The 14,917-nt window shown below is 40.2% G+C and overlaps 1 protein-coding gene across 5 annotated transcripts in view; it reads left to right on the top strand.

Annotated features, from left to right (window-relative positions):
• The window catches only part of ATG4C (autophagy related 4C cysteine peptidase), a 1,631,044-nt gene that overhangs the window by 1,256,849 nt on the left and 359,278 nt on the right, over positions 1-14,917 (top strand). The window lies entirely within an intron of this gene.

Here is a 14,917-nt window from a genome sequence, read left to right on the forward strand (position 1 = left end):
TAGTGCCACTGGCATATTTCACCACTAGTGTACCACATACGTCATATGTCAGATAGCAACTCATAATCCTTATGATATTACAGGATTTATCTACAGTGTTATAACTGTAAGGTTGGAAAATATAACAAGCAAAGTAAACTTTAAACATGCTATAACACAGTTGTTTGGTACTTATTTCTGTCAACCTTTCTACATACACAGGAAAGGATAACCTTATATGACCACCGACCATTTTCCTTCTTTTTTCTCTTCATCCTTCTTTTCTCCATTTTTTAATAAATATTTATTTCTATTGTGGCTTCTTTGAATTTAGTGAGGGTACTCAATATCATATTATAGATAATATAAAACATTCAAACAGAGAACATGCCCGATATAGAGACATATTCTCAACTCAAGTGGTCTACGCCATATATTTATAACATTGCAGTCAGAAATATACTAATGAATAAGCAATAACCAGCAGCTTTGCAGCATGTGTGTATCTCTAACAAGTACATACCTATAGGATATTAAAAAATAATAGATAGCAAGCTCTTCTTTCATAATTAACAAATGCATATAGCCTGGTATTTACTTTCATAGACAGAAATTAGACCTGTTATTCATATGCATATCATGTACCAACAGCAATATATTAGTAAATGCCTGTGCTATTCAATTAATATTTTAATACTTGTCATATTTTAAAATACATGAGATATGTAGATACTATAAAAGTGATTAATATGAGATATAGCTGACAATGGCTTTAGTGTTTGTGATAATATATAATATATATTCAGTATTATAAGTAAAAGTACATTGCATGTCTATTTGTAATCTAAGGTTCAAAGCTGATCAATTTAGACATACAAGACGATCTCTTTAGCCTTGGTCATATAATGGGCGTTACTGTCTCTCTACACAACCATTCATTTTCATTGAGGATGTTCAATATTAGTATAACTTGCCTTTAATAAAAGCATACTTATAATTCAGCAGTTCTTTTTTATGTATATTTAACAATATCATAAGCAAGTCTATGAGATTTTTTCTTGCTCATTACTGCTTAATGACTGTGCTACTCAACCAATTTAATATTTGCAGAGTATCTTAATAATTAAACAGCAACTCCTTTTACCTTTAAAATGCCTAATAACAAATAGCTACATTCATGAACCATAACTGACTTACTGTCCTTAAGGTTGAGTACACTAGCTGCAATGTGTTTACAAATATGTTATATAGTTCCAGTCAAGGACTTAAATATATTAAATTTTCATAAAATTAAGTTAAATTATAGTAATTTACTTGGGTGATGTTATCAGAAAAGATTGTAGTAAGTCTGTATGTGTTAACTATTCATACAGTTTCTTCCAAGTGATATACTTCTTTTTAAGCCTTGTGTGCTGTTTATGTGTACAATTCAAAATGAATAACAAATGTTACAATATAATAAAACATCATGCATGTGTTGATACCTTCTAAATTTGTTAGGGACTTCAGTGCACTTTTAATATTTGTTAAACTGTAAAAGCACTTTGCCATCTCATAAATACTGTGCTTGTTAGTTTAAGTAGCTTAAGAGCTTAAACCACACCCATACTGCCTTGTTTCAGTGCTGACATCACTCAGACTGTTTACTTTCGTTTTGTGCTGTTCGTACATTTGTAGAGGATTTAACACACACTAATGGATTCTAACTGAAGAACCTTCACTCTAGGGATGGTAAAATAAGAGCTCCCAGCTCGTGACCATGGCGGGAAGCCAAAAACAAAGTAAGTGAAGCTTTTAGAGCTTTTTAAACTGAACATGAGCTCATTAAACTGCTATTAGTTTTCTTAACATTAAGGGCAGATATACAAGCCAAACAGTTGTTTGTTAGTCAAAAAGGCACTTTTAGCATCAAAGAATAGATAACTACCTTTCAAGGCACTTTTTGGCAGTTATTACTATCAGCTTTTATATATTATTATGTGAATTAAATGCAACAGTTTAGATATTTCATGCAGCTTAGTGTAAATATAAAAAGAATCATATTCATTTAAGCACACCACATTAATATGTCAGTGTAAATGCATCATATTCTATACTAGCAGTAAAAGGCAGGTCATTTATAAATGAATTATCTAAATATCATTTAGAGTTAGAGAAATCAAGACTGTAAGTATTTACAATGTAATAAAGAAAGATATGTTACCTTGCTTTCTTTAGGGTTGTTTCCTTTAGTTATAAAATGTCCTGTTTATCCTGTATTTATATTGCTTCAAAGACTGACACATATGTAAAGCATGAATGCTTTAAAAGAAGAACTTTTTTACCTTACAGAGCAAATAAAAAACAATAATGTTTGTGCTTTTCATGTGTCTCTTAGTTTCTTCTTCTTCTTGTTAGCAGTGCTCCATTCATTTTTTTCTGCATGTCTCTTTACCCCAAAGGAGCTCCAATCCATTTCTTCCACTTTATCCAAGGTTTTATTAGCTGAAAGATAAGAGACTGCTGCTTGTAGAGTGTCAAAAGTTTTAGGACCTTCAGTAAAAAATATTTTTATTCTTGCAGGGAACAGCAAGTGCACTTTAAGTTGCCTTTTTTTCAATTCCTTTATCAGAGGGAGACATTCTTTTTTAGCAGTTATAACTCCAGCAGAATAATCATTATCATATCTGATTATGTTGTCTTTGTATTTAACTGGAGAAGTTGACCATGCTGTCTTTAAACTAAGTTCCTTGTCCTGTGATGAAAAAAACTTTACTATTATTGATCTCGGGTGATTTTTTGATTTGATGGTTGATGAAGCAGCTCTTAAGGATCTATGGGCTCTTTCAATTCCATAAGAAAGAGCTTCAGGCAATTTAAAAACTTCTGGTAACCAGGTAGTAAGGAAAGTCACCATGTTATCTCCCTCTGTTTTCTCTGGTAGCCCATAGATGTGAAGGTTATTTCGTCTGGACCTGTTCTCTAGATCCTCTATTTTATTTTGTAATGAAGCATTTTGTTTTGATAAAAAATGTAGCTGAAGATCTTGTTCTGAGAGTCTGCCCTCAGTATCATTTAGGGATCTCTCTATGTCAGCTATTTGAGACTTCTGTTGCATCATTATTTCTTGTAGTTGCTGTATTTGTTTTGTAGATCTCTCTTCAAAAGTGTCCAGTTTGGTATTCATTTTGTCAAATTTCACTGATAAGTCTTGTATAGCATTTAATAAAGACTGTATCTCCTTTCTCATCGTCTGGTCCTGTGTGGTATTCTTAGAAAAGCTCATTTTCAGTAGATTCAGATACCTTCCTTCTTGTTTTTTGTCAGGAAAAATAATGATTAAAGCCAAATTTTTTGCAATGTAGACTTCTAGTGATATTAGTAAAAGCTGTTATGCCTTTCGACTTATCCCGGTTAGGGGTCGCCACAGCGGAACTCTGGTCCGCTAATGCTTGGTAGTGGATTTTTATGTGCTGAGTTACCAGTCCTGATGCACAACCTTCAACGAAGGTATGCCCATTCATGCATGCCTCCACACAGAAGATGCTCTAGCTTAGAATCAAATGGGACAACTTCTTGCTGTGAGGCGACAGCGCTACCGCAGCACCACTACTGCGGGTAGTAATTCAGCAAAATTGGTTTGTCTACAGTATCTAGTTTTTAAAATTTCCTGTCAGAAATATCTTTTGAGTGCAGAGCTGAGAAAAGATGCTGCCAACCAGTCTACATCCTAGCCATGCCCCCAGTTCAGTGGCTTTTTAATGGTTGGGATACTTTGAGATGTGTTTTTGTTTTTTGATGGTTTGGAGTGGTTTGAGGGATTGGTGTGTGGTGTGGAGCATAGCTCTCAACCTTCCATCTCCAAAATGAGGAACACTAGCCCTCATAATGTGGAACAAATGGGCAAAATGTGGAACACATACTAATGGCTTACTAACAACTTCAATTAGGAAGGCCATAGGATGGTTAAAATATGCTGGTTTTACTTATAAAGAAGATCTTTTAATGAATTAATATGATTAATTTCTATTTACTGTGGATTTCACTTAAAAATTCCTAACAATGTGTAACAGAGTCTTTTAATGTGGAACACTTTGAGGAACATGAACTTTTTAAGACCCCAAATGAGGTACATTCCTCGTAATGAGGTACACTTGAGAGGTAGTTGCTTGGATTCACTTGTGAATGTTTTTGTGAAAATTGTAGCTGATCAGCTGTTCATTTGCAAACCCTTGTTATGAGGACCAGCTTGAAGCAGCTTAATTATAATCATGAACACTTTTGTGATGCTGCTGGATTTCTAAAATTCTAAGAACTGTCCAGGTTACTTCTTCCTGTCTAAAAGTAAATGATCATAATGTTTTGAATTATATGCTAAGATGTCAATGAATACAAGTTAGATACTGTTGAAGTGACACCCTGACCCCATGTAGAAAATGGAGAAAAAGGGGTTGTGGATGGATGGATGAATAAGCAAAAGACAGTGAACTGCATTCTAAACCACTATTAGTTATTAAATAGTTCTGAATGCTTGCAGTATACCAAATGAATAGTTGATATACTAGTCTATAGAATGACACTTCTGATAACAAATTAGGATTGTGTTTCTCTGTTATTGTATCTAATATCTCAGAACAATTTATTTTGGAAAGTTTGAATCTTAAAACTGAATATTTTTCAGATGTTTGTTCAGTTACTAAACATTTAAGGAAAAATAGGACTGATTGTAACAGTAGTACTAAAAAGTATCAAATATATAAGGGTAGAAACCAAGCGTTCAGTTCAACTAGATAAAAGTTAACAGCAGTCACAGAACGCTAGTGATCGCTGACCTCCTCACAACCACAATAATCCAAATCTGGGTGTAAAAAAATCGCTCAGACTTCGCACAAGCCTTTAAAATACTTTATGCAATTGAATATAAAATAAAAAAAAAAAAAAAAAGCGCTTAACTTTTTTATTTTATATTCAATTGCATAAAGTATTTTAAAAAATATATAAGGGTAAATATAAATGTTCTATTATATCCTACACTAGGATTATAGCTAAAATATGCAAACTAGGAATATATAGTACATAAGTATGCAGACAGAAATAGAAAGAGATCAGAAAATTAAATAAGTATATATTTAAATATAAATATGTCAACAAGGCTGGGAGATTGGCATAATGGTTAAGGTGTCCACCTTATAAGCTCAAGGTGCAGGGTTTGATTCTCACATGGGGTAATTTGCTGGATTTGGAATGGCTTACAAGGATAGTTAGCCTGGTACTAATTTATAAACTTATGACCATATGAACAACTTTACACATAGTAAATAAACTAGAAAAATATAGAATCACCTGACCTATAAATTAGTAAATGTGAAAATAACAACTGACTTCCTCCCTATAGTAAACCAGGTAGATAATGTGAGGTACAGGGAAAGATGATTGTAGAAATACTCAGTTTGATCAACTTAAAATAAAGATTCTGAACACCTCTTTAACCTTTCTTATCCATAATAACTCACTGATGGGCTTTTTTAAGATGATGCATACTAAACAATGAGGCACATTAATATGAATCAGAAGCATGAGCTAAGCTTTGTTAGTCTGATGGAGAGTTTGAAAGGTAGTTTGTTGGTCTTTTTCAACAAATTAGGAATGCATTATCCCATGGTAGAATGTTCTAGGGTTATAGCATTAGGTGTTTTTTTTCTTTCAAAAGTTTTGTCCTTAGCTGAAGATTTCATATTGTTATATATAAAGTATATAATAATTTCTGTACATAAATATAATTTCATTATATCTGTATTTTGTCTCTCTCTTATGTAAATGTCCGACTTTAAATGCATATCTATTAGTATTAATGGATTGAATAATCCAGTAATGGGGAGTCTGTTCAAATACTTGCAATTACATAAAGCTCAAATAGTTTTTCTACAGGAAATGCGTTTACTTAATGAAGATGTAAATAAACTTTCATTAAAGAATTATTTGGATTTACCAGGTTCTGGCTCTTAAGCTAAAAGAAGAGGCACCCTCATTTTATGGAAGACCTCACATGTAATGCCTAAAGTAAAAGATACCTATGCTGATAAAAATGGTGTGTTAAGAATTGTTATAATTGAGTGGAACAGAAAACTTATGTATGTTTATTGGATTCCAGGGGTTGGAGCTAAAGATGCAAAAATTATTTAGACACTGTAGCCTATTACATGAAAGGTGAAGTCATGATGGCTGGCGATTTTAATTGTATTTTATCAGACAAAGATTCCACTGCAAATAGAAAATTGAGAATCACATCTTCAAAGATTCCAGTGCAAATAGAAAATTGAGAATCACATCTTCTGCCTAACATTTAATGAATTTTGTAAATCTAATGAATTTAAAGGCTATATATGAGCCAAGAAAAACAAACTCACTTCTATTTACCCATTATTCATATAGATCTGGAACACAAACATTGATCAATCATATCAGAGAAGTTTTAATAGTTTCATGTCCATTATTGGACCATAATGCTGTAATCTTTAATATTATTTTAAAAACTGACAATCAAATACATCACAGAAGATCAACAGCATACATTATTAAATTAAAGGATTCAAGGATTGGTATGTCAAAGAGATCAAAAATTTCCTGGAAATAAACATGAATAGTAAAGTAACTGACATTGTCCTGTGAGATTCACTAAAGGCTTATTTAAATGGAAGAGTTACAAGATGGTATATTAATAAAACAAGAGAATGGGACAAAGAACCGATTGCACTGTAGGCCAAAATAGACACACTATTAGTCAGTCTGAACTTAAATACAAAATATATTGAAATTCTAAATCATAAAGTTTCAATAAACCTAGAAAAACTTAAACTTCAGGCAGATTCAGTAAACCCTTTAAGCTTGCATAAACTTGCTGTTAGATCAAATAAAATGAATAAACTAAATCATATAAAAAATATAACATATAAATAAGAAAGTAGAACAGATATTAGAGCTATTCTTGAGGGCTTTAAAATATTTTATCAAACTTTAAATAGTAATATAAATAACCTAGATAATAATGGTATAGTTGAAACGTTTCTAAGGGAAAATATAAATAATGAATTAACAAGTGAACAAATAAAAAAATTGATAGACCATTCACTTTAACAAAAATAAAAAAATAAAAAAAAGTAAAAAAAAAAATAAGGCGCTGAGTTTAGATGGTGTTATACCACAACTGTATAAAATACTACCAGATGATGCAGTTAAAATATTAGATAAGGTCTATAGAGAAGTAAAACAACTACCGAAGTCCCCCATCATGGACACATTCCATTATATCACCTATTTTAAAACAAGATATGGATCCTACAAAGTGTTATCATGCAGCCCCATTTCACTTTTAAATGTGGACTGTAAGATTTTCTTGTCTATTTTATTTATTTATTTATTTATTTTACATTTGTTGACCGGGATAGTCTGATTGGATACATGCCCATTTTCAGTGGAAGTCCAGGGAGAAAAGCTCCAAGATAATAATACACATTGAACATTTAATAAATGCCAATTTCAAGCAGATTACATTCATAAGCAATACCAGCATTTAGCACATATAGTACTTATTATAAAACACGTTGCAAAACATAACATTATTTTCAGAGTTAAACATACATAACATTACATTCAGGTTTAAGACACACTGAGCAGCAGTTATACAATTGACCCTTCCTGAAATGGAGAGGTAGAAAAAAGTTAGAAGTAGTTGAAGGTAAGGCACCTAAGAAATAGAGAGGTCACAAGTCGGGGTTAGTGCAAGGACATAACAAATGAGTTTTGAAGTATTTCTTGAGTTTGTTTTTGAATTGAGTTAGTGAGGGTTCTAGGGTCAAGTCAGCTGGGAGTCTGTTCCATATTTTTCCAACAGAGTTGGCAAACAGAGAGTCCCTAGCTGAGTAGTTGGATTTGTATGTTTGAACTAGGAGTCTAGTGGATGATTGCAGTGGCCGGGTGTTGGTGTAGGGGCTGATAATATTTTTTAGTGCAGGTGTATCTTCTGGTTGGTAAAGGACTTTATGTGCCACTATTAGCTGGTTGAACTGCAGTAGGCTTGGCAGTTCAAGCCATCCTAGGTGATTTAGGTTGTGATGGTGGTATGTCCGGTAGGCTGTGCCAGTAGCAAATCTGGCAATGTGGTTTTAGCAGGATGATAGTTTATTAAGATCTGTTTTGTTTAAGTTGGAGAATAGAGGTGAGGCATAGTGAAGAGTTGATAGCAGATGGGAACGGGCAATTGCAGTTCTAGCAAGTGGGGTAAAGAAAGGTTTGATTCTGTAAAGAGAGCCAAGTTTTTATTAATGGTTTTAATAGTTTGATTGATATGCGCATCAAACTTCAGGTTATCAACTATGACATCCAGTAGTTTAGTTTGGGCTTCTGGGGAGATGATAGTGCCATTGTTAGCAGTTATGTTGAAGGCTGGCAGGGGGGTCCAGCATGTGGGGGAGAAGAGGAGCAACTTAGTTTTGTTGGGGTTTAGGATTAGATGTTGATTGGAGAGCCATTTTTCCACTGTATTGAAGGTAATTTGGGATGTTAAGTTGTCAATCTCGCCTTCATTCTTGCTGGATGGGTTCGGAGCCGATCCTCTGCTCCAACTCGGCCTTTACCAAAGCTCGAGAGCTGTTTACCGGCTCGAGGCACTCCCTATATCCCACAATGCTAGGCGTCCAATACCCAGATCTCATTTGCCGCTTCAGCTACGAGGTTACGTTTTTACCGGCTCTAGGTCGTATAAAACTTTTTACTAAGTTTATTTATATATAAATAGCTATTTCTTGTTAGATTTATTTCTCTTAGTGTCCCCTTTCTGATCCCTTGAGAAATTCCATTCAGAAACTCTCTTTGCTAGTAGTTTTCAGAGTTTCTCCCCCCCATCCCCCACCCTTTAGGGTAGAGTTAGTTTTTTCTTATATATATTTATATTTCTACTAGTCTTGTTATCTGTATATTGTTATAGCACTATTATAACTCTTATTACTACTATATTATTGTAGTGTTAGTTCTAGTGCGTGCGTGTGTGTGTTGTGTGTTAGGCACTAGTTACTTATTTCCTTGGTACCCTGTTATAGTGTCATTATGTCTAAGGATACTAAGGTCTCAGGTTTCAAGAGTGTGATTTGTGCTGTCAGAAGATGTCTCTGACAGACGGTCACACTTCTTGTGTGTATTGTTTGGGCCCCCTACACCTGCAGGACTCTTGTTTAGTCCGTCATGCCTTCAGTCCGAGAGTCCTGCAAGAGCATAGGAACAAACTTATTTTGAGGGGCTTACTTAAGCCTGAAGGGTCCCCAACTAAGCCTTCGTCGGGTAAACCCTCCAAGCCCGCCAAACCGTCGGCTCCCTGTTCGGAGCCGTCGCCAAGCGGAGCTACTGCCTCCTCGTCGGTTTTGGCTGGAACCGACACTTTGAGATCTCAGTCGGCTCCTGTTGTAGTGTCAGAGCCTTCTCTGAGCCGAAAACGCTCGAGATCTCCCTCTTTGGAGTCTGTTCATTCGGCTCCGAGATCTCCATAACTACAGTCGGAGTGGAGCCATAGGTCACATTCCTCTCGGTCTTCCAGCCTTTCTGATCACGACCTCAAGAGGGTGGTCAGTAGACTCCTTAAGTCGCAGGCACTTGCCCAAATGTTGACTAGCCCTTCTCAACAGACTGCGGCTATCCCTGCATCTTCAACAATTCCTCCTCCAACTCTTCCATTATGTTCAGAGCCGGAGCTCGTTGGGGCTCGAATCGTCGGTACGTCTGAGCCGATACCACACATTTCGGCTCCTTCGTCGGCTCCGATCTCTTCATTGGTTCCATCCGTGGAGGGATCCGGGTTCCGAGACTCCCTCGTCGGCTCCGAGGGGGCGAGTGGCATCGGACCCTTGTCCGACCCCGTTCTCTCTCTTCGGTGCCTCGGCACAGGTGAGCTCGGCCCGACATCGGCCTCGGAGCCGTCACTCTCGGTGCCGGGGGGGTTCTCATATCTTCGGAGCGGGGACCTTCCTCTCTGCCCGATAGGGGCGCCTTCGAGGTCATGAGGAGCGTACTGACTCCTGGGTCGGACCCACGATCGTCTCCTTCGGCTCCTTCCCCCATGGTGCCTACGTCAGTCTCTGTTCACCCTTCTGACCCCAAGCGTGGACAACAGATGCTCCAGGTAGCCCCATTGGGTGTGTCTTCCTCTTCCGAGGCCTCCCCTGATCATTCAGAGGAGCCCCCTCGGAAGAGAAAATGTAAGAGGAAGCATGTTGACTCCCCCGAGTCAGTCACCTCAGCCGATACCACACATTTGGAGGATTTGGAAGGGTCCCCAAGGTCCCCCTTTGAGGATGTCTCCTTTTCAGACATCCTTGAGATCCTTAGGCAGAGGGGGAACTGGACTGCCCTTAACCCCTCCGAGGACGAGTCGGTGTACCTGGACGCATTTGGTTCTCGCCCCTCCACCTCCTGGGTGTCTCCGCCTTTCGACCCTCTCATGAAAGTGGTGGCTCGGAAGGCGTGGATGGCCCCGGATACAGTGGAACCAACTCCCCGTAGGCCCACGAAGTTTATTACAGCCCCGTCCGACAAACAGTTTCTTACGAAGGGTGTCCCGGTTGATGCCATGTTGGTTGCAGCAGCCACTAAGAAGGAGTTGGCTGATCCTTCTGTCCCTGTCCATCCACCTAATAAAGAATCTAGGACAATGGACAGGTACGGGAAGTGGATGTTTTCTTCAGTGGCCTTTTCCATGCGATCGCTGAACTACCTGTGCCATTTCACCCGCCTTCAAAGGGATATCCTTAAGGAATTGGGTGATACCCTTCAGGATCCATCTGCTGCGGGGTCTCAGCAAAAGATTAACTCCCAGCTGGCAACCCTTAACTCCATAGTTAACTCCTCCATGCGGTTCATTTCTTATGCAGCCAATGAGGTGAGTAGGGCCCCAGGCACAGGTGTAGCCTTGAGAAGACATGTCTGGATGCGGTTGTGCAACTTTGCTGACCCCTTTAAGGCGTCCTTCACCAACACCCCCTTCGATGGTTCGGCTTTGTTCGGACCACAGGTGAAGGATACACTTACCAGGTGCGAGCAGGAAGGCAAGACTCTCTCTGCCGTGGGAGTCCATTTTTCTACCCCATCTAGACCATACCCGAAAGGTCAGAAGGGTGGAAAAATGTGGTTTCGCAAACCCCAGGGAGTCATGCCAGACGCACGTGGCTAGTTTCCCTCCAGGGGCAGAGGAGGGAACAATAATAGACGCCGCCCGAGGGGTAGAGGGGGTCCGCAGAATCAGGGTAGCAGGGAATCTTTCTCTGACAAACCCTTCCAGCACCCCTGAGGGGCTGCCCGACTGTCCACCTTCGGAGGCAGTCGGGGGAAGATTGTCACTGTACCCAGAAGCCTGGCAACTCCTCACACAAGACAAATGGGTACAGTCTATCATATCCGAGGGTTACAAAATTCCCTTCGTCCACACCCCTGTACAAAGAAACAGATCCCTTCCAGATGTCCCACCCGCGCTAAGGGATCAAGCAGTACTGGAAATTTCAAAACTGCTAAAAAAAAGAGGGCCATCCAGCCAGTCCCAGCAGACCAGCAAGAATCCGGTATTTACTCCAAGTTCTTTTTGGTACCGAAAAAAACAGGGGACTGGAGACCCATTCTGGATCTCAGCAGACTGAACAGGTCTATCCAAAGAACAAAGTTCCGGATGGTCACGCTTCAGTCCATTCTACCCTTTTTGGGCCAGGATAATTGGATGTGCTCTTTCGACCATCAGGATGCGTACTACCATATCAAAATGAACAGGCGCTCCAGAAGGTTTCTCCGCTTCCGGCTGGGAGCCAGTCACTATCAGTTCAGAGCCCTGCCTTTTTGGCCTCACCACAGCCCCCAGGGTGTTCACCAAATGCATGGCAGTGGTTACGGCTCACCTGAGACGGTGAGGATTCCAGGTGTTTCCATATCTAGACGACTGACTCCTAACTGCTTCCACCAGGCATCAGCTACTGCGAGCCAGGGATTATACCATCCAAACTTGCTTCGAGCTAGGTATATCAATAAATTTTGAAAAGTCTGCATTGTCGCCTTGTCAATCTATAACATTTATAGGTGCAGAAATAAACACAAAAGATCTGTCTGCAAAACTTCCTCCAGACAGAGTATCAGACATTCGCCGACATGTGCAAGTATTACTAAAGTGCAAGACGATTCAGGCCAGATTTGTACTAAAAACATTGGGTCTTATGGCGGCAGCGATCATTCTAGTCCCCCTAGCTCGTTTCCACATGCAGATCCTTCAGTGGATGCTTTTTACCCAATGGTCCTTTCAACAGCTCTCAATGTCCCACAGAATAATGATCACTCAAACATGCAAAGACCACCTGGCTTGGTGGATGGTCTCCCCTACAGTTCTCCAGGGCAGACCATTTGTTCTTCCTTCTCCTGTTGCCACGGTGACCACGGATGCCTCCCTGATCGGGTGGGGGGGGTATTTTCAGGGCAGGACTGTCCAGGGCACTTGGCAACCCCTAGAATACCACCTGCATATAAACGTCTTGGAGATGAGAGCGGTACTTTTAGCGTTGCAAGCTCTTCAGGACTCTCTACCTATCGGGACTATTGCAATTGAAACAGACAATATGTCTGTAGTGTGGTACATCAACAAGCAGGGCGGAACCAGATCCTACCCCTTATGTCAAGAAGCACTCAGACTCTGGCAGTGGGTGATCTCTTCCCAACGGTTTCTGATAGCAACGCACATCCCCGGGAAGTCCAGCGTCATAGCAGACAGGCTGAGCAGAGCCATTCTCATGCCTCACGAGTGGTCTCTCAGTCAGTCAGTAGCGGACAAGATTTTCCGCAGATGGGGTCAACCTTGCTGCGACCTTTTCGCAACCCCTCTCAACAACAAGTGCGAAGACTTCTTCACTCTATTCCCCCTCCCCGGCCATTCCCCCAGAGACGCTCTAGTCCACGATTGGCCCCAGGGTCTTCTGTATGCATTCCCTCCATTTCCCTTAATTCCCAAACTGATTCAGAAAGTGACCGCTTTGGGTTCCAGGATGATCCTCATTGCCCCTTACTGGCCTCGACAAATTTGGTTCCCGTTCCTGCATCATCTTTTGGAGCAGCCCTGGAGTCTGGACCCAGTGCCGGACCTGTTGGTCCATCAGTCGGGCGGGCTGCACCAATCCCTTCAGTCTCTCAACCTCACAGCTTGGTTGCTCCACTTCCAACCTTAGCCAGGCTTCCACAGATTTCTCAGCCAGTACGTGAAATCATCCTTTCTTCACATAAATCTTCTACCAGAAAAACCTATGCTAGTAAGTGGAAACGTTTCTCCTGCTGGGCAGAGACCAGGAGTATAGATCCTTTTACAGCCCCTGTCCACACTGTTCTGGATTTTTTGGCAGAGCTCTTTCGAGGAGGCTCCTCTTCTGCCACCATTAGAGTCCAATTGGCTGCCATCACTAATTTTCATGCTGGACTGTCAGAGACCAGCATCATGTCCCATAAACTTTGTAAAGCCTTTCTCAAAGGAACTGTATTACTCAGGCCTCCAATTAGAGATCCCCCGTCTCCGTGGGATCTGAACCTTATATTATCCTCTCTGATACTATCTCCCTTTGAACCAGTGGCCTCCTGTTCCTTAAAGTTACTCTCCTGGAAGACTCTCTTCTTAGTAGCTATCACCTCAGCTAGAAGAGTGTCGGAAATTCAAGCCCTCTGCATTCGTCCTCCCTATCTTGTTTTTCACAAGGATAGAGTCTCACTTAGAACTAACCCTTCTTTTTCCCCTAGGTTCCTTCTGAGACAAATCTGAATCAGGCTATTGAGCTTCCTGTCTTTTTTCCTAACTATTCAAACAGAGCTGAATAAAAGCTGCACTTTTTGGATGTTCACAGGCAATTACGTTTTTATTTGGAAAGAACAAAGCAAATTAGGAAGTCAGACCAACTCTTCCTGTCTTATGCTGAGGGCAAGCAGGGCTTGCCAGTTTCTAAAGTATCTTTATCCAGATGGCTGGCTTCAATCATATCTTTCATTTACCAATTAAGACACAAAGAACTCCCCGTAAAACCAAAAGCTCATTCCACCAGAGCATTAGCCACGTCGGTAGCTTTTCAAACAAAGCTCCCAATGGAATCTATTTGTGCTGCAGCCACATGGGCCTCTCCTCATACCTTTATTTCTCATTACAAGTTGGATATGGCCTCCAGGAATCGGGCTGAGTTTGGTTCCACTGTGCTCAAGAGTCTGTTCCGATGAGCCACCCAGGACTAAGGTGCTAGGGACGCTGTCCCATCCAGCAAGAATGAAGGCGAGATTGACAACTTAACATTAAGAAGTTATGTACCTACCATAACGTTCCATGTTAGTCGTCTACTTCTCGCCTTCTTTCTTGCATCCCACCCGCCATCCCCCTAGCCTGGACAGACTGAGAAGAATCCTTCTGAGGCCGTATTCCTCTACTGGACTATTCCTAAGTTATGTCCCCCCTCTGTTACCACTGTAGGTAATCCTTATAGTTGGGACAGGTGTCTCCATGGTATTAGCTCTACCAAATGAGATCTGGGTATTGGATGCCTAACATTGTGGGATATAGGGAGGGCCTTGAGCTGGTAAATAGCTCTCAAGCTTTGGTATAGGCCGAGTCGGAGCCGAGGATCGGCTCCGAACCCATCCAGCAAGAAAGAAGGCAAGAAGAAGACAATTAACATGGAACGTTATGGTAGGTACATAACTTCTTATTAATGTGAATAAAGTAGCTGGTGAGGTGTCAGAACAAATCAAGGTGGAGTCATCCGCATATTGAATGCAGGTAGCATCTGGAATGACTGAATGAAGGTCGTTGATAAAGATAGAGAAAAGAAAGGGTCCTAGTATCGATCCCTGGGGGACTCCTAATGTGATGGGTAGGCGAGATAACTTGTCTTGCCATAGGACTGCCTGTTGCCTGCCC

This window comes from Protopterus annectens, chromosome 10.part0, assembly GCF_019279795.1.
Source record: "Protopterus annectens isolate FY-2018-M chromosome 10.part0, PAN1.0, whole genome shotgun sequence".
Classification (NCBI taxonomy): domain Eukaryota; kingdom Metazoa; phylum Chordata; order Ceratodontiformes; family Protopteridae; genus Protopterus; species Protopterus annectens.